The 18,789-nt window shown below is 45.8% G+C and overlaps 2 long non-coding RNA genes across 2 annotated transcripts; one reads left to right on the forward strand and one right to left on the reverse strand.

The window, feature by feature from the left end:
• Window positions 1-3,600: 3,600 nt before the first annotated feature.
• LOC140581531 (uncharacterized) lies at window positions 3,601-4,242 on the forward strand. Its single transcript, XR_011984622.1, has 2 exons — window positions 3,601-3,860; window positions 3,986-4,242. It is a non-coding gene; the product is annotated as an uncharacterized lncRNA (long non-coding RNA).
• Window positions 4,243-12,854: 8,612 nt separating this feature from the next.
• LOC140581532 (uncharacterized) lies at window positions 12,855-18,480 on the reverse strand. The gene is made up of 4 exons (XR_011984623.1): window positions 15,642-18,480; window positions 14,067-14,240; window positions 13,654-13,827; window positions 12,855-13,543 (listed from the first exon to the last, which is right to left on the reverse strand). It is a non-coding gene; the product is annotated as an uncharacterized lncRNA (long non-coding RNA).
• Between the last annotated feature and the right edge of the window lie 309 nt (window positions 18,481-18,789).

The raw sequence follows: 18,789 nt of genomic DNA on the forward strand, positions 1-18,789 counted from the left end.
TGTATGTGCGTGTCTGTGTGTATGTGTGTGTTTTACTGCACTTTGGGGAAAATTTTATCAAATGTGATTAATGCAAACCCACACACACACATACACACTCACACACACAGTGCCCAGTTACATCGCATACACACATGGATAAACACAAAGACACAAAGTGCCCAGTAAGAGTGCACACACGCACACACACACACACACACACACAGTGCTCAGTTACAACACACACACACACAGCGCCCACTTAGAGCACACACACATACACACACACACACACAGAGCCCCCGGTTAGAGCTCACACAAACGGGCAGGTGTTACCTACCTCCTACCTATCAAAAGGTAGCTAATTAAAACATCCAATCTCTCCGCAGTTTGTACAGATTATATAATTGCAGTCACTGAATAGTGTGAGACCTGCGATGGACTGGCATCCCACCCAGGCTGAGCCCTGCCTTCTGCCCTGTGCTGCCTGGGACAGACTGCAGTGTAAATGACCGTGGTAATATACTCTATGCAGAACTGAGCTATGATCCAGAGTATGGAAAATTCGTAAGTAAAGTGAGCAAACCCACTTTGCAGTATAACACTCAGGACCGTTAATGAAGAGGATGAGAGATCAAAGAGAAGGAAAGCTAGACACAAGGCTACCAGGCTCAGGACAATGATGTACAGGGAACTAATCAAACCTGCATTAAGTAATATCATTTAAAATAGCACAAGGCAAACAGACACACACATACACAATAAATTTACCTTGTGAGTTATCCTAATAACCGTGGGAAAATAATTTTTCTATTTTCTTGCTGCCATCTCCTGGCCGAATGTAAGTATTGCAATTACCAGAAAAAAATCATTTTAATATTTTTAAATGGTAGTACTCAATTGTGGCCACCAGACGGCAGCATAAAATGTGTGTGTGCTCTAACAGGGCACTTTGTGTGTGTGTGCGTGTGTGTGTGTACACTGTGACTGGGCACTTTGTGTGTTTGTGTTTATCCATGTGTGTGTACGATGTAACTGGGCACTGTGTGTGTGGATTTGCATTGAACGCATTTGATAAAATTTTCCCCAAAGTGCAGTAAAACACACACAGCCACACAGACACACACATACACAATAAATTTATCTTGTGAATTATCATAATAACCGTGGGAAAATTATTTTTCAATTTTCTTGCTGCCCTCTCCTGGCCGAATGTAAGTATTGCAATTACCAAAAAAAAATAATTGTAATATTTTTAAATGGTAGTACTCAATTTTGGCCACGAGACGGCAGCATAATATGTGTGTGTGCTCTAACAGGGCACTGTGTGAGTTTGTGTGTCTGTGTGTGTGCACTATATCAGCACACAGTGTGTGTCACTGTGTGAGCTTTAAATGGGCTGTGTGTGTGTGTGTGTGTGGGTTTGCATTGATCACATTAGATAAAATTTTCCCCAAAGTGCAGTAAAACACACACATACACCCAGACACACACATACACAATAAATTTACCTTGTGAATTATCCTAATAACCGTGGGAAAAAAACATTTCTATTTTCTTGCTGCCATCTCCTGGCCGAATGTAAGTATTGCAATTACCAGAAAAAAATCATTTTAATATTTTTAAATGGTAGTACTCAATTTTGGCCACCAGACGGCAGCATAAAATTTGTATGTGCTCTAACAGGGCACTGTGTGTGTGTGTGTGTGTGTGTGTGTGTGTGTGTGTGCGTGTGTGTGTGTACACTGTGACTGGGCACTTTGTGTGTTTGTGTGTGCGTGAGCTCTAGTCGGGGGCTCTGTGTGTGTGTGTGCGTGTGTGTGTGTGTGTGTGTGTGCGATGTAACTGGGCACTGTGTGTGTGTGCGCTCTACGTGGCCACAGTGCCCTGTTACAGCACACACACACAGTGCCCTTTTAGAGCACACACACATTTTATGCTGCCGTCTGGTGGCCAAAATTGAGTACTACCATTTAAAAATATTAAAATGTTTTTTTTTCTGGTAATTGCAATACTAATATTCGGCCAGGAGATGGCTGCAAGAAAATAGAAAAATAATTTTCCCACGGTTATTAGGAAAATTCACAAGGTAAATTTATTGTGTATGTGCGTGTCTGTGTGTATGTGTGTGTTTTACTGCACTTTGGGGAAAATTTTATCAAATGTGATTAATGCAAACCCACACACACACATACACACTCACACACACAGTGCCCAGTTACATCGCATACACACATGGATAAACACAAAGACACAAAGTGCCCAGTAAGAGTGCACACACGCACACACACACACACACACACACAGTGCTCAGTTACAACACACACACACACAGCGCCCACTTAGAGCACACACACATACACACACACACACACAGAGCCCCCGGTTAGAGCTCACACAAACGGGCAGGTGTTACCTACCTCCTACCTATCAAAAGGTAGCTAATTAAAACATCCAATCTCTCCGCAGTTTGTACAGATTATATAATTGCAGTCACTGAATAGTGTGAGACCTGCGATGGACTGGCATCCCACCCAGGCTGAGCCCTGCCTTCTGCCCTGTGCTGCCTGGGACAGACTGCAGTGTAAATGACCGTGGTAATATACTCTATGCAGAACTGAGCTATGATCCAGAGTATGGAAAATTCGTAAGTAAAGTGAGCAAACCCACTTTGCAGTAATACACTCAGGACCGTTAATGAAGAGGATGAGAGATCAAAGAGAAGGAAAGCTAGACACAAGGCTACCAGGCTCAGGACAATGATGTACAGGGAACTAATCAAACCTGCATTAAGTAATATCATTTAAAATAGCACAAGGCAAACAGACACACACATACACAATAAATTTACCTTGTGAGTTATCCTAATAACCGTGGGAAAATAATTTTTATATTTTCTTGCTGCCATCTCCTGGCCGAATGTAAGTATTGCAATTACCAGGAAAAAAATCATTTTAATATTTTTAAATGGTAGTACTCAATTTTGGCCACCAGACGGCGGAATAAAATTTGTGTGTGCTGTAACAGGGCACTGTGTGTGTGTGTGTGTGAGAGAGAGCTCTAATCGGGGGCTCTGTGTGTGTGTATGTGTGTGGGTTTGCATTGATAACATTTGATTAAATTTTCCCCAAAGTGCAGTAAAACACACACATACACACAGACACACACATACACAATAAATTTACCTTCTGAATTATCCTAATAATCGTGGGGAAATTATTTTTCTATTTTCTTGCTGCCATCTCCTTGCCGAATGTAAGTATTGCAATTACCAGAAAAAAATCATTTTAATATTTTTAAATGGTAGTACTCAATTTTGGCCACCAGACGGCGGAATAAAATTTGTGTGTGCTGTAACAGGGCACTGTGTGTGTGTGTGTGTGTGTGTGTGTGTGTGTGTGTGCTCTACGTGGGCACTGTGTGTGTGTGTGTTTGTGTATGTGTGTGTGCACGCTGTAACTGGGCACTGTGTGTGTGTGTGTGTGTGTGTGTGTGTGTGTGCACGCTGTAACTGGGCACTGTGTGTGTGTGCTATATGTGGGCACTGTGTGTGTGTGTGTGTGCGCTGTAACTGGGCACTGTGTGTGTGTGTGTGTGTGTGTGTGTGTGTGCGCGCACTGTAACAGGGCACTGTGTGTGTGTAAGCTGTAACAGGGTAGTATGTGTGTGTGTGTGTGCGCTGTAACAGGGCACTGTAACAAACACTGGTTTGTTACCAGATGTCTGCAATTATACTCCTGTCCTCTAAGGGTCAGTATAATTTCCTAGAGGACTATAAGGAGCAAGAGCCTATATAAGGGAAAGGGCGGCCATGTTTGTTGTGGCTCAGAATAAAGGAAGTAAGTCCTTATTTGAGGAACGGGAAGCGTTCATGGCTCAATGTAAGATGTTTTTCCTGAATGATATGGATGTATTGTTTGTTTAATTTAGTAACAATTATTTGAATGATATAAATGTGTATTTGTTGGGTTTATCAAAAAGCGGGATGTATCATTTTTTTTTCCAGAAAGGACTTTTTTTTCCCCCTGATTTACCTGCAACTGCCAACCTTCTCTTTCCGGCTTCACGTCCTACCATTGTTTGGACCATCCTCACTGGGAAGAGGACGTTTGGTCTCCACTTTGGACTCTGCTATTCATTTCAGTTGTATGGTTATCTATCTCAACACCAGTTTTCTTGAGTTATTGTTAATTCATTATTTACATGTACATTTGCTGGGGTAATATGCTCACCTTTATTAGTAAATATTCTTTGGTCTGTGAACTGATGGTGTATTTCTCTTTACGCCACCCTGAAATGTCCCTCCCTATGTATAGTGTGTAATAGGTTGGTTCTGAGGCAGGAATCAGCAGTGTTACATAAGTGGTGCCTGAACAGGGACCAGGGTTTAACAATTCATTGTATCTTGCATTAGTAGTGGTGTTGCCATGACTAGCAGCAGCCCTCAAGTAGAACATAAGAAAGAACATAAGAAATTTACAAACGAGAGGAGGCCATTCGGTCCATCAAGCTCGTTTGGGGAGAACTTAACTAATAGCTCTGAGTTGTTAAAATCTTATCTAGCTCTGATTTAAAGGAACCCAGGGTTTTAACTTCTGCTACACTAGCAGGAAAACTATTCCATACTCTAACTACATGCTGTGTAAAAAAAGTGCTTCCTCAAATTTGTTTTAAAATGTTTTCCCGCAAATTTCCACTTATGGCCACGAGTTCTAGCATTTAAACTAATATAGAAGTAGCCATTTGGCTGAACAGCATCCAGACCCGTTAGAGTCTTATAGACCTGGATCATGTCCCCCCTTAGTCTCCTTTGCTCAAGGCTAAACAGATTCAGCTCAGCTAACCTCTCCTCATAAGACATTCCTCTAAGACCAGGAATCATTCTCGTAGCCCTCTGTTGCACCTTTTCTAAGGCAGCAATGTCCTTCTTAAGGTATGGTGACCAAACCTGCACACAATATTCTAGGTGGGGTCTTACCAAGGAATTATATAAATGTGACATCACCTCCCTTGACTTAAACTCCACACACCTAGATATATAACCCAACATTCTATTGGCCTTTTCTATTGCTTCTCCACACTGGCGAGAGTGGGACATGGAAGCATCAACATACACACCGCAATCTTTCTCGTAATCAGCTACCTTTATTTCAGTGGAACCCATAAAATATCTGTACTTTATATTTCTGCTCCCTGCATGGATTACCTTACATTTATCTGTGTTAGAGACACGGGATGAGTTCCAAGACCCAGACTTCACAGCTGGTCCGTTTGTGACTCGACGAGAACCTTTGCAGGATATTATCCAATCTTTAAGTAATCTTTATGTGTCTGAAGAAGAGGGTGAGGGATCGGAGGAGCATGCTCAACTGCCTCCTAAGGGAAAAGCACCTCTTGCCCCTTTTTCTCCAGAGCAGTTACAGGAGATGTTAACCCGGTTGCAGGTAGTGGAATCGTTGGTGGAGAAAATCAACTCTGACTTCAGCACTTTTCAAACTTCTCTAGGCGCTTGCCAGGTATATGTGCAAGGAGTGGAGGACAAGGCAAAGGCAAAGGAAGAAAGATTTGAGTACAGATTGAATAGGGAGGTAGAGTAAAACACCTTGTGGACTTACAGATGCAAGAGCTAGGTCAGTCAATTATGGATTGTTTACAGAGGAGAGATGGACAATTGAAGGCTTTAATACAGACATGTGTTCCGCCATCTTCTACACCTGTCTGCCTCGCCTGGGGGTGGGGGTCACCCCGCCTGGCTGGACCGGCTCCCCGTTTGCCGGGGGGTCTGGGGTTGGCTGGTCCTTGGCTGCTAGCTGAGGTCTCATCGGGTGTGGTGGGGTGGGACTCTCCCGGTCTGCGCCTGGGGGGGGGGGGGGGGGGTTGCCTGCTGCCGGGCTGCCTGTGGCGCCCCTGAACACCTCGGTTGGCCGTCCCTGCCGGCTGTGCGGGGTCGAGGATGGGGACTAATCGGGGCCAGTCGGGGATCTGGCCCCGGTGCCGGGGGGGGCCCACTCCTGGCACGCCCTTATGGCTCCCCTGGGCCCAACACCACATTTCACACAACACTAGGACCTTGAGGGGCAGTGGGGAGGTGCACAGAGACACTGAATGTATTGCAATTACCAGAAAAGATCATTTTAATGTTTTTAAATGGTAGTACTCAATATGGGCCACCAGACGGCAGCATAAAACGTGTGTGTGTGTGTGTGTGTGTGTGTCTGTGTGTGTGTGTGTGTGTGTGCTGTAACAGGGCACTGTGTCTCTGTGTGTGCACTATAACAGCACACAGTGTGTGTCACTGTGTGAGCTTTAAATGGGCTCTGTGTGTCATGCAGGATTGTTATGGAGGGAGATGGCTGAGCGTGGCTGGTGACCCGTAGCACGACAGCTACCCCCACCCCCAGCACCCTCCCCGGTAACCGGCCCCGTGTGGTAAACATTATGTGCTGCGTTGCCTCATTTGCTGTTTGTTTGATTTGGGAAGGGGGCAGGAGGGAGGGCATTTACGAGCTGTTCCTGGCACAGCGGCGCTCTCCTGAGAAGACATTACTTACACACTACAGTGAGGAAAGTGTGAGCACGAGGTTGGCTCACCGTTTGTGGCTCACTCAGGATGGGATGGGCGGGGGGCTGGTGCTTACTCGGGGGGGAGGGGGGATCACTCACTCTGCTTAAAGCATCCAGCTCACCGGGGAAAACCCCCACAGACCACACAGACTCTGTACACAAACTGTCCACTGTAGTGCCCCTAGAGGCCAGTGCACAGCAGCCCTTTCCCAGGGATTCACTGAACACAGCAGCCCTTTCCCAGGGATTCACTGAACACAGCAGCCCTTTCCCAGGGATTCACTGAACACAGCAGCCCTTTCCCAGGGATTCACTGAACACAGCAGCCCTTTCCCAGGGGAATTGGAGTACATATTGCCCGGGGGGAAGGGGTGAGCTTGGCCAGCTTACCCCCTGCCCGCACGCAACGCTAAATTTAGTATAAAGGAAGGGGGAGATCCCAGTACAGACCGGAGCTCAGCCGTGGGATAGAGCGCGCATCGCCCGGCACTTTCTCGGGACTCACGTGTTGGTCTCCTGCCAGGACTGAAAGGGCTCCCCAGTCCATGTGTGAAGGTAGGTGATTATGGCACGTCCGAGTGTAAATAGTTTTGCAGCTGCTTATATGTTTAATTGATTAATGGGGATTAATTATCACCGATCGTGATAATAATTTGCATTGTCTATATTTCATTATTTCTTTTATATATACAGTACCTTAGTTCGTATGATATATGCTATTCTATATCCCTTGTGGTACAAGGTTATTTTGCATTGCTTTTAATTGATATATTGATCTTGATTTTGGAAGCAGTCATATGATCGCACCAAATACAGGAGGCAGTTGTGCGATCATTCCATTCAAAGGAGCAAGTCATATGACCACAGGAGGCAGTCACATGATCATGCCAATCACAACAGGCAGTCACATGAGCACACCAATCACAGGAGGTATTCACAAATCAGGCCAGTTTACTTACTTTAATCACTGCAAATACATGGTTAACATATGATTAGTATGATTACTTATGCGATCAATTGCGTAACATATTATATATTGTCTACTACAACTACTTTATTAAGCTATAACTTTTTGTGCAGCAGTTGGGGCGGCTTCGAGTCTCTTCCTGCAAGTGGTTTCTCCCCCCCTTTGCTCCACTGTCTGCCCCTCCAAGGTCTGAGCTTCTGCGGAGCCAACTGCAGGCAGCTATCACAAAGCGAGGTCACACAGTATTCAAAACAATCTCTTCTTGCCTAAGGCCTAAAACATAACAGACCCAATATGCCTCCCCTCCCGGGCCTACTAATGTCCAATTTTACTTCCACACTCCCCCCTCTTGAACACGCGAAACCTGCACTGTTCACACAGAGTCTACAGTGTAGTAATAAAAAGTGCAGCGAGGCGATGGGCACTGGGCGCTGGCGGCGGTTGGATGAACCACGAGTCACCAGCAGAGTTGGCGTTGCTGGTCATATTGATGACAACCTGGGGCTGTGGTTCGTAGAGCCAGGCAGGAAGGAGAGGGTCATCCCCGTATGGGTAAGGGGAAGGAAGCCCACCTGGGAAGACAGAACACTAGAACAACACCTAAACAGCAATATGATTAGTAGCAACACTACAAGCAAAATCAATATACTAAAAACTAAAGGTTTAAACACCCCGGATAAACCAGGAATCAGTGAGGAGAACCAATTGTCCCAGCTGTACTCAAACAGGCCATGCTACTTAGGTATCGCAGACATCCGTTTGTGCACCACGTCCTCCAGATCTTGCACAGCCTGAGAGGAATCGGGGATGTACGTGCAACATTCTCTCCCCACTATAACACAAACACCACCTTTCTCAGCCAATAGAATATCCAATGCCATACGGTTTTGCAGAGCCACCTGCTTAACCGCGGATAATTCACCCTGAACGGCCTTTACAGTATCAAGTGTCTGATTGGCCACTTTCTCCACTGCAATCTGCAGGGCAGCCACCTCAGTCTGAAGGTCTGACACTCCAAGGGATGGAATAAACACCACTTTTATTTCTGGACCTTTTGTTTCTTTTTTGGGAGGTGGTATGTTTGATTTGGGAATGGGATGATTTTTGAGAGTGGGTTTTATCAGTGTGTTTTTTAGTCTTGTATTTTTTGTGATTTGTGTCTTCTTGTATTATTTATTGATGTTCTGTATTTTGATTGGATTAAATGTTTTTTTATTTTATTTTTTATTATTCCACATTAAATGATGATAGACATGCTTCACTAGGCTTGACTGCGGAGGTGTAGTTCACAGGCTGCACCTGTGACTTACCCCCCTGGTTGATGCTATTACTGCTCTGGGGTGCCTTTCCCAAACAACGATGGAAGTTAGCATTAACGATGCATCATACTATGGTAGTTCAAATTAACCAACATCCGACGTACGACTGTTTCCCAAAACCATCGTACCACAGTAGTTTGAACCACGTTAGTTTTTAAGTACCGTAGTTTGAACTACAATGGTTTCAGCGATGAATGGTCTGACTCACGGCAAGTCGTGCGCAAAAACGAACAAACTTCATAATATCTATGGTCTAACTTTAACAGCCGGTCGCATACAAAAATTTGCGAACTGTAATATATAAATATAGAATAACCAAACATCACAGATGTCATCGTACTACGTAAGTTGCTAACGTAGGTGGCAACTATGGTTTTGGGAAACGCACCCCTGTGCAGTGCTGTGTTGCATAGTCATGTCTGAGTGGTTTAATAAGGAAAAAAATAAAAGTGGTTAGCACAGCTATCTCATGCCTCTGGGACCTGGTTTAAGCCTCACCCTCCCCACACACCACCACCACCACAATAGTGTGTTCACCCCCATCCCAGTCTAAAAACAGTGTGCCCTGCCTTGTGCCCACACTCCAATAGGACAAGCATTTTAAGGAATTAATAATTGACACTTTATTGAAAAATCTCTTTAGACTGCTTTCACTGAAAGCAGCCTCACACATACCAAGGCCAGGTTCAAATCCCCTACAGCTCCCTGTGTGTGGAGCCTGTACAGCCAGGTAGTCTGTACACCAGGGGTCTCAAACTCCGGTCCTGGAGAGCTACAGTACTGTCCAGTAGGTTTTCTATCATACCCAGCTTCTGTGGAGCCACACCTGTTCTTAGGTAAATACCAGGAACAGGTGTGGCTCATCAGAAGCCAAGTGAGACAGAAAACCTACTGAATAGTAGCTCTCCAGGACTGGAGTTGGAGACTCCTGCTGTACACTGTATGTGAGATGGCCAGATTTTGCTGACAGTTTGAAACACTGATTACTGAGAATGTGAGCTGGAGCCTAAAGAAAGCAAATACATCAGTTACCTACAGGGAGCAGTAGGAGGGGTGGTGGCTGGATAGCACTGTGCTGCCTCACAGCCAAGGAACCAGGGTTCAAATCCCCCATAGCTCCCTGTGTCTTATTTTACTGTTTTGTCAGCTGTTGTTGATTTGTGGATAGGAAATCTTTCTTTGTTTGGGGTACAGTGTGGCTCAGTGGGTTAAGCTGCTATGTCTGTAATCAGAAGGTTGCAGGTTCAAATCCCACCCTACCCAGAGTAATTCCTAACTCTGTTCTTTGATCAAAAATAAGTATGCTTTTTATTTGTCAGGCTTGAACCAGCGACCTCCAGATCGCAGGTGCCGGAGACTTAGTGTGTTGCGCCACCATCCAGCCCCCGACCACCAACCCTTAAGGGGTCAACATATAACGATCTGCTGGATAACGTGGCATAGTAGTGGACATGAGTCAGGCTTGAACCAGCGACCTCCGGATCACCGGTGCCGGGAGACTTAGTGTGTTGCGCCACCATCCAGCCTCCGACCACCAACCCTTAAGGGGTCCACATATAACGATCTGGCGGATAACGTGGCATAGTAGATAGGACGTGACTCAGTGCCGGGAGACTTAGTGTGTTGCGCCACCATCCAGCCTCCGACCACCAACCCTTAAGGGGTCAACATATCATGATCTGCCGGATAACGTAGTATAGTAGAGGACGTGACTCAGGCTTGAACCACTACTTTCTCCAAAAGATACCAAGCAACCCTTAATGAGGCCTTACAGTAAAGCACCAGGATCTTCACAGACCAACAACCCAACTGGGCTCCCATACAAACACAGGCCAGACCCAATCTTGCTTAGCTTCACACAGACTGCAAGGTCCAAACTGCAGGTACCATGGTTGCTGACAATTCAGTACAGTGTTCACTGAGAATGTGAGCTGCCAGAGGATCAGGTTCAGGCGATGAGGATCAGACGAGGGAGCAGACGAGAGGCACCTGGGATCATCCACACGAGAGCTGTAATGAGAGGCAGGGTTAAATGAGGAACAGGTGAGGCTCGTTAGCGCCACACAATAGGGAACACAGGGGAACAGGCATGCAAAGCATGACAGTATGTTTTTAATGTGATTTATTGTTTTTATGTTTCCAGCTCTACAGATGTTTTTTGCTTTCTCAGTTGTCTGCAGTTAAACGGTTATCATATATGCCGATTTAGTCTACAAGTGCATTATGCTCAGTTGTAGTATTAAAGTGAATTTTAAGCATCGTGTAAGCAGGCTGTAAGCAGGAGGAAGAGCGATTAATACCACCAGTACCTTCTGTTTAATTATGTTACTCTGCTATGCTTTGGGCACCGATGAATCCGGACATTAACAGGATAGAGTAGAAGGCCTTTATTTTCAATGTAGAGAGGAAAATACAATATATACATAAATATATAGAATGTACATATACAGGGGAGCAGGTTACCTCAGATTAGTAACCATCATCTCCAGAGGCCCGACCTGGTCTAAGGTCCATAATATCATCCTTAATCTCCTGTAATGTTATGTCTCATTCCAGTAAATTTCTACTGCTTGGAGACAGACAAGGCACCTCAGCTGATGAAAAGAACTGGTCTTATTGGTCTGTAAAGCCCTCTGTCTGGGATGGATATAGGTTACGATAAAATTCCCTGAAAACCTCACTGATACACTTTTTCCCTGTACTTAGTTCCCTCTGACTGTTAAATATAGATGGGATAATATTTCGGACACTAAGCTGTTTATCCCTAAATGTGAGCAATTTACCGGCACTTTCTCCATGTTCATAGTATTGCTGTTTGGTGCAGAACAGGGCAAATTCAGCTTTATTTTGATATTCATGTGGAATCTCAGGTTATTCACTTTACTTAAAATAGTTTTGTCTGCTTTTTTGACATATTCTTTATGAACTTCTATCATTTGCCATTCTATCTTAAGTTTTTAACTGTCAGTTTTTTTCCGGTATGAGCAATATTGGATTAACCGTCCCCTATAAGCTGAGATCATCCTCAGTAACGCCAGAGTCCGAGACAGAGCCGTCATTATGTAGCCAATATTCTCCCATGGCTGTTCTCATGAACTTACAGCCCGGCTCATTTAGTAAGAGTGAGTTATTAAATGGCCATCGTATAGCTCTCTCAGCATCATCTAAGGTGGTCAGTACAATATCAACCTCTGCATGATCAGAGAGAATTACATTTCCAGGACAAACACTCTGAATACTGCTAACAAAACCCATAGAGATCAATATATAATCAATTCTGGAGTAAGAGGTATGTGGGTGGGAAATTCCAAAGGATAGAGTGTCTCCCTGATATCTATTAGGCCAGGGGTGGGCAGTCTTATCCGCAAAGGGCCGGTGTGTATGCAGGTTTTTGGGATAACCTGTAGGTCAGCTGTTCAAACCCAGGTGTGAGGACTCTTCAGCCAATCAGTCCTCTGATTAGTAATATAATTAGGGAGTTGCAGCGAAAACCCACATACACACCGGTCCTTTGCGGATAAGATTGGCCACCCCTGTATTAGGCTGAGCTCCTCCAACATCGTATCAGTGACTGTGTGTGTCAGAGGAGTGCCCTGTCTCTCAGAGGAGTGCCCTGTCTGTCAGAGGAGTGCCCTGTCTGTCAGAGGAGTGTCCTGTCTGTCAGAGGAGTGTCCTGCCTGTCAGAGGAGTGTCCTGTCTGTCAGAGGAGTGTCCTGCCTGTCAGAGGAGTGCCCTGTCTGTCAGAGGAGTGTCCTGTCTGTCATAGGAGTGTCCTGTCTGTCAAAGGAGTGCCCTGTCTGTCAGAGGAGTGCCCTGTCTGTCAGAGGAGTGCCCTGCCTGTCATAGGAGTGTCCTGTCTGTCAGAGGAGTGCCCTGCCTGTCAGAGGAGTGTCCTGTCTGTCAGAGGAGTGCCCTGTCTGTCAGAGGAGTGCCCTGCCTGTCATAGGAGTGTCCTGTCTGTCAGAGGAGTGTCCTGCCTGTCAGAGGAGTGCCCTGCCTGTCATAGGAGTGTCCTGTCTGTCAGAGGAGTGTCCTGTCTGTCAGAGGAGTGCCCTGTCTGTCAGAGGAGTGCCCTGTCTGTCAGAGGAGTGTCCTGTCTGCCAGAGGAGTGCCCTGTCTGCCAGAGGAGTGTCCTGTCTGTCAGAGGAGTGCCCTGTCTGCCAGAGGAGTGCCCTGTCTGTCAGAGGAGTGTCCTGTCTGCCAGAGGAGTGCCCTGTCTCTCAGAGGAGTGCCCTGTCTCTCAGAGGAGTGTCCTGTCTGCCAGAGGAGTGCCCTGTCTGTCAGAGGAGTGCCCCCCTTCCCCCCGCCTCAAAAGTGCTAAATCTACTTAAGACCAGATATGTGAAAAATATACTTAAGTACAGTACTGAAGTAACTCTACTTTGTTACTTTCCACCACTGGACACTGTAATACATTGAATTTCATATCAGCATATAAAAGTAAATTTTTTGCCTATTATGGCTACTTCCGGTGTGTCAGCGTCATTCACTCCCGCCAAAGTGAATAATGCTCTCGTTCACATTCAGTAGCTGAACTGATTTGTCCAGTACACTGTTCAACCAAATTATTTATGAACAGAGCTCATCTAGTGTGCTCATGTACAACACTGGATGTAGAATTAATGGTATTCGTAAAAAATAAAAAAAAAACGCTCAAGCAAACGTACATCTCTGGACCCCCGGTCTGGTCCGGCACTCTCCACTGTGGTCCACACTACAGGAGAAGCAGAATTACATAATACAGGAATATCCATTTATTTAATTATTGTATCTGTCTCACATACATGTGTCTGTAGCAGGAACAGGCACACACTCTGTACTCACTTCAGCTTCTCCAGTTTACAGCTGCGATCCTCCAGTACAGCAGAGAGCAGCTTCACTCCTGAGTCTCCTGGGTGACTGTAGCTCAGATCCAGCTCTCTCAGGTGTGAGGGCTTTGACCTCAGAGCTGAAGCCAAGGAAGAACAGCCTTCTTCTGTGATTCTACAACCTGACAGCCTGCAGAGAGACAGAAAAAAACTCTCAGATAAAGAAGATCACCTCACCATTATAAGCATTACTTTTAAGGAAATGTAACTATTTTCATATTTACAATACAACTACTTTCAATACTTAGTTTGCAGTGTGGAATACCCATTAGTACCTACCTCAGTATCTACAGTATACAGTGTGGAATACCCAGTAATACTGTCCTCAGTATCTCCAGTACACAGTGTGGAATACCCAGTAGTACCTACTTCAGTATCTCCAGTTTACAGTGGGAATCCACCAGTCCAGCAGAGAGCAGTTTCACTCCTGAATCCTCCAGGTCATTATGACTCAGGTCCAGCTCTCTCAGGGGTGAGGAGTTTGATCTGAGAGCTGAAGCCAGCGCCTCACAGCATTTCTCTGTGAGATCACAGCTGCCCACCCTTAGGAAAATTAAACACTCATCAAACCACTTTTTACACTGGTACACCGTATAGTAAATTACAGTGGTACCTCAGAACTCGAATTTAATCCGTTCAGAACTACGGATCGAATCCTAAAAAGTTCGAGTTGTGATGGAATTTTCCCCATAAGAAATAATGGAAAACCAATTCATTGGTTCCCAGCCCCAAAAAATTACACCTAAATATGTTTTTTTAGCATTTAAACACAAAATGAACAGGATAAAACGAGAAGAGCATATACTGTACTAAACACATCTAAGCAAATAAATGCATCCAAACAATGTGTAAAGTTAAAAAAAAACGTGTCCTGCCCCGATCGTCCGCTCCTTCCGTGTGCCACGCCCCCTCGTTAACCCCATGTGTGATCCCCATGTGATCAGCTGTTTCTGGTTGTTGTCATTAGTCCTCTGTATTTAGTCCGCGTTTCAGTTTGTTTCCCCAGTCCGGTCATTGTCCGTCTGCGTTTTGCCTGCCTTACCTGTAATTAAACCCCGTATTCCCCGATACCCTGACGTCTGCACCTTTGTCTCCGTTCCATCCCTGCTCGGCACGACAATATTATTATAATTAAATGTATTTATGGTTTATTATTAATATTAAAATAATTAATAAGAAATCTTTATTTTTAAATGTATTTTATTATATAATTACTGTTACTGTCTATCGTTGTCTAAATGTATTTTTACTGTCTAAATATATATATTCAGCTCCTGTAAACATGCACGATGCTATCACAGCGAATGCGACACTTACACTGCAGCGTTACCCTCTGTTTCCGCTGAGAGATGTCCTGCGTGACTCATTTCCCTGCGCGTACAAGTTATCTTAGGTTGGCGTTCACGGTTTGACTTCTGAGATTCAGATCGAGTTCTAGGTATTTTTTTTCTAACTGGTTGGTTTGACTTTTAAGAAATTCGAGTTCTAATGAGTTTGAGAACTGAGGTACCACTGTATTAAAATATTAAATTAACTGAGGAGAATAGAGGTCATAACGAAACAGATTTTTTTTTAAACGCTGAATTTACTAAGAAACATTCTAACAATCATCCTGGTTCTGACTGGTGCCCATTATATTGTTATCCATGGTCCATGTTAAAGGCAGGATGTTTATTTTCAATATTACTGTCAGATTTTTTTTTTAAATTCTATTAACTAACAAACACAAATCATTTGCATGTATTAAGAATGAATGGCTGTTTCCTGTTTCACTGCTTTCTTGTTTCTAACCTGGACTGAGTGCTGATAAGTTTGTGGGATATAAGGAAGTAGGACAAGAAAAAATAAGCTGTTTGTGTTTGATTATTATGTCACTGCTGAAATGCATTCTGGGTTTTCTAGATGTCCAGTTTCATTTTAGTAAAATTGATATTCTGTACTCACTTCAGCTTCTCCAGTGTACAGCTGGGATCCTCCAGTAGAGCAGAGAGCAGCTTCACTCCTGAGTCTCCTGGGTGATTGTAGCTCAGATCCAGCTCTCTCAGGTGTGAGGGGTTTGATCTAAGAGCTGAAGCCAGCACCTCACAGCATTTCTCTGTGACATCACAGCTGTCCAGCCTGGAAAAGAAATCACATTAAGACAGAGACATACACAATCTACACTTCAGTAACAGTACTGATGTATACTATCAATTATATGCTCATTTTTTGGGGAAAAAAAGTTTTGCTGAAATAAAATAGTTTTTTTGTGCTGAGCAACACCACTGAGAAACACCATTGTTCAGTCCGACTTAGCGACCGCATGCTGCGCGAATATGCACGCACAGCCAAAGACATCTGCTCCTTGGGCACCACGCGAATAGGAGGAACAAGATAAACCAGATAACAATACCAATCAACCTCCGCCGCCGAAAGAGACAAAACAATGTAACCCTTAAGAGAGTCTTTGCGACCACAGATAAACACAGAACGTGGTGGTGCCACTAGCAAGACATCACCAAGGACAGAGAAGTTGACATAAGCCCTACAGTGCAGAGGTGGGGAGGAAGGGGTTAGTGACTGGGCCGAATTAAACAGACGGAAACACACAGTCCCATTCACAGGGATGACAGCCAAGCCATCCTCAGGCAAGGTCTTCCCCTTCGCCCTCACATGTGTGTCCGACGGGCGGGACACAGCAGAATAAGTACAGTTATCAGGGCTTCCTCGACATTGCAGAGCAGTTACAGTCAGTTCTCGCACCCGCGCCCCGTAGCGGTCGGGGTCCTCAGCCTCCCATGCTCTAAACAGCCCATGTGATAATTACCTGGGCCGAACAAACCCATCCCTCACCTGTACTATTCACGCCTACTAGCAAATGAACTGTAGTGAAACCCCAGTGATTGGACTCATCAGCCTGAGTCAGATAGAGGACTGGATTGTTCCCAGCAAACTCTTGTTGTAATCGGTCACGTGTGGCCTTAAGGGCCTCCTCCACTGCCTGCGACTTAACAGCGATACCGGAAATGCGACATATAGGTGGTGGCGGGGTCGAGGACAACCCTAGCTCTCGAGTCATCAGCCCAGCCATAACAGATAAAGGCCAGAGCATGTCTGATGTAGGACTGCCACATCATAGGTGTATGGAACCCCATAGAAGGGCCACGCCGCAGAAGTGTGGGGCATATAATGACAAACCCAGCAGTCTGAAACATTCAGCTCAGCAGTCACTGCTTGGGACAAAAGCTCCACAGCATTGGCATCCATCACCTCCCTTTTCCCTCGATCCAGAACCTGTGGTGGGTTTGGCACTGTCGGAGTACAGTGGGGGGCACAGCCGGAAAAAGCGGTTCTCCAATTCAATCCCAAATATAACTGTCACAATAAAAACTGTTATAAAAAGGCAACACAGTTGTGACCCTCTCGGGGGCCAGTCTTGAAAGAACCACCAGAGTCGGACACGCGTCTGCAGTGGACCCGATGGACCCAGGGTCGATTCCCTCCACTTTCACTGCGTGAGGGATCACCATCAGGACCTGGTGTGGTCCCCTCTATCTCGGCGTGTTCCATCTATTTCTCCTCAGGTCACGAACCAACACCCAGCTCCCTGGGTCAAGCGGTGTCACAGCTCGTAGTGGTTCTCCCTCTGGAGTCCTCCAATTGGCACGAACCCGGTCCCAGGCTGCACCTATCGCTTGCCGCAATCCTGTAAGATAAGTCAGCAAATCCCCATCCACAGTTTCCAGTGTGACATATCGCGAGGGAGACAAAACACGCATTGGCCTCCCAGTCAACTCTTCAAATGGAGCCAACCCTGTTTGGCGGTGTGTCCTGGCTCGCATGAATAACAAAGCCAGGGGCAGGGCATCAACCCAGGGCAGGGCAGGCTCTCCACCATCCTCCCACTCGAGGGGTGATAGGCGCAATAATGTTTCAAATCAATTTGCATCCAATGGGACAATTTTGTCAGGGTCTCTGCGGAAAAAAACGCAGGACCATTGTCTGTGGTGATTTTAGATGGAATGCCCCATCGAGGAATCACCTCCTTTAGCAGACATTTAGCCACGCTCAGAGCATCAGGGCGACGGCAAGGGAATGCCTCCACCCATCTGGAAAACAGATCTACAGTCACCAAACAATACTTGTATCCCCTGTACGGCGATAGCTCAATGAAATCCATCTGCAGGTGATCGAATGGGCTTTGGGGACTCGGGGTCACTGCCGGGTCGGTTGGAATGCCCTTCCCCACATTGACTTTCATGCACACCATACACCTCCCGCAGAATTGGGCAGCAGCTGCGGCAAACCCAGGGGCATGCCACACCCGAGTCACAGCTGCCACCATCCCGTCACGAGACACATGATCCAGGCCATGAACGGCTTTGGCCATCCCTGGATACGCAGATCTAGGAAGATAAGGTCGGTTAGTCCCAGAATGTCGCCACACGCCTTCCCCATCACACCGTGCACCGCTCCGTTTGCATCCGCGGAGCTCACCCTCTGTAGCACCTGTTTGAATCAAAACAAGGTCATTATCAGCGCATAGTTTATCTACATCCTTTGCTAGCAAAACCTTATTCCCAAACCCAGTGGAGTCTTTAGCTAAATTTTTAGCCCACTGGTCTGCGAGGTCATTGCCCTGACTGATTTCATCAGTCCACTTTGTGTGTGCTGTTATAGTGCAGACACACAGACACACATAAACAGTGCTCAGTTACAGCATGCACACACACACACACACAGCCCCCGGTTAGAGCTCACACACACGCACACAGTGCCCAGTTACATCGCACATGGATAAACAGAAACACACAAAGTGCCCAGTCACAGTGTATACACACACACACGCACACACACACACACACACACACAGAGCCCCCGATTAGAGCTCACACAAAGTTAATTAGCTACCTTTTGATAGGTAGGAGGTAGGTAACACCTGCCCGTTTGTGTGAGCTCTAACCGGGGGCTCTGTGTGTGTGTGTGTGTGTGTGTGTGTGTGTGTGTGTGTGTGTGTGTGTGTGTGTGTGTGTGCGTGAGCTCTAGCCGGGGGCTCTGTGTGTGTGTGTGTGTGTGTGTGTGCACTGTGACTGGGCACTTTGTGTGTTTCTGT

Source organism: Paramormyrops kingsleyae, chromosome 21 (genome assembly GCF_048594095.1).
Source record: "Paramormyrops kingsleyae isolate MSU_618 chromosome 21, PKINGS_0.4, whole genome shotgun sequence".
NCBI classification, from domain to species: domain Eukaryota; kingdom Metazoa; phylum Chordata; class Actinopteri; order Osteoglossiformes; family Mormyridae; genus Paramormyrops; species Paramormyrops kingsleyae.